Source organism: Echinops telfairi, unplaced genomic scaffold, assembly GCF_000313985.2.
Source record: "Echinops telfairi isolate 266 unplaced genomic scaffold, ASM31398v2 ScPeMD7_6080;HRSCAF=6971, whole genome shotgun sequence".
Classification (NCBI taxonomy): domain Eukaryota; kingdom Metazoa; phylum Chordata; class Mammalia; order Afrosoricida; family Tenrecidae; genus Echinops; species Echinops telfairi.
In genome coordinates, this window is record NW_022109980.1 from 4,231,825 (window position 1) to 4,233,748 (window position 1,924).

Genomic DNA, 1,924 nt, shown 5'->3' on the forward strand with positions numbered 1-1,924 from the left:
AATCTGGCAACTCTAACCCCAACTCCACCCTAGCACACAGAACAGAGCTTGTTGATCAGAATAGATTTAGGCTGTTTGTTCTCATACTTGAATGAGCATCAGGATCACCTGGAGGTGATTAAACACAAACTGGGGCTGGGGACCCACCTCCAGAGTTTCTGGCGCCGCAGATCCAGGGTGTGGTTGTTGGTGTTTGGTGCCTGCGAGGCTGCTGCTTCTCCACCAGAATGAATCACAGCCGTCACCATCCTCCTCATTGTTAGGTGTGAGTGCATTGTGGGAGCCACTGCACCAACGCTTCTCCTTGAACGGCTTTCTTTTTTCCATGATGCTTTTCGCCAGTCCGCGAAACCAAACCTTGCCAAACCTCGCCATCCTTGCTTCTAAGAAGCATTCTGACTGTGCTGCTTTCAAAATCTTGGTGGTGCCTGAGATGTGCATTTCTAGCATTTCTAGCAAGTTCTGTTTCTGCTTCTGTTCTGCTTCTAATAAGTAGCAAAAGGTTTTTATGGTACTGGTCTGGGGACCACCATTTGAAGACCACTGCTCTAATGACCTCAATCAAAAGTGTCAGTGTGAATGTCCCCACGTTGATCATAAGCAAAGAGAAGGCTGTGCGGACCTTTTGCCCAGGTCTGTGTGCTCCAGGGCAGGGCTTCCGCGACTTGTGCATGAGCCCGCATAGTCCCTCTTGACTGTTCGGCAAGCAAGCAGCAAAATTGTGGTCAATTTGTTGTCTCTAGTCTTGTCTTCAACCCCCTCAACCTTGACTCCCTAGCTCCTTCCCTTGCTCTGTAGATGCCAGGGTGTTTGCGCTCTTAACGCAGGGATGGCAAAACTATGTGTCATGGGACCACCAGCAAAGAGGAACTTTGCTTACTTATATTCTTAGCAGGAAGCTGCCATTTGGAGGTTGCTGGTTGCTAGCAGATTTTAGAAAAGAGATTTGATGGCCTTTGAGAGCTTTATTCTTCCTTTGGAGCAAGTTTTGTCTCCAGAATGACCCTTAAGTGACACAAATATAAACAAGTCCAGTATTTGCTTTGGCACCACGTATACTAAAATTGGAATGATACGGAGATTAGCATGGACCCTGCCCAAGGATGACAAGCACATTCATGAAGCACTCCATATTTTTAGTTCCTTGGATTTACAACAGCAAAAGTCCATGCCCTTTGATACAGAAGAATGCATAGGGGGAAGTTTCCCAAGCAGCACAGGGACTTCTGCTTGGGACTGAGATTGAGAACCTACCTCTGACGATTTCAAAGCCAAAGGTAGTGTAAGATGTTGGGATGGATGATGCTGTTGTTGTTAGGTACTGTCAAGTCAGTTCCTATTCCTAATGAATATTCCTATTCCTATTCCTAATTCCCTCTGCACAACAGACCAAGACACTGCCAAGTTATGTGCCATTCCCATAATCATTGTCATATTTGAGCCCTTTGTGGCAGACACTGTGTCAACACATCTCTTTGAAGGGTTACTCCTTTTTCACTTCTACTTCTTTAAAAAAAAAGATCATTTTATTGGGGGCTCTTACAACTCTTATAATGATCCATACATCAATTGTATCATGCATATTTGTACATGTGTTGCCATCATTCTTTTCTAGACATCTACTTTTTATTGAGCCCTTGGAATCAGCTCCTCTTTTCCCCCTCCCTCCCCCCCTCGTAACCCCTTGATAAATTATAAATGATTATGATTTTCATATCTTACACTGATCGCTTTCTCCCTTCCCCCATGGTTTCTGTTGTTTGTCCCCCTGGAGGGGTGTGTGGTTACGTGTCATTCATGGAGATTGGTTACTGACCATCTGCTTTACCAAACATGCTGTCCTTTCAAGGGGCTTGCCTCTCCTGATAATATGGCCAAAGTATGTGACACAAAGTCTTGCCAATTCTCACTTCTTTTTTTTAAA

The 1,924-nt window shown here is 44.8% G+C and overlaps 1 non-coding gene across 1 annotated transcript; it reads left to right on the plus strand.

The window, feature by feature from the left end:
- The first annotated feature begins 1,034 nt into the window (after positions 1-1,034).
- On the plus strand, positions 1,035-1,138 carry LOC115871577. The gene has a single exon (XR_004047362.1). It is a non-coding gene; the product is annotated as a U6 spliceosomal RNA (small nuclear RNA).
- Positions 1,139-1,924: the final 786 nt, after the last annotated feature.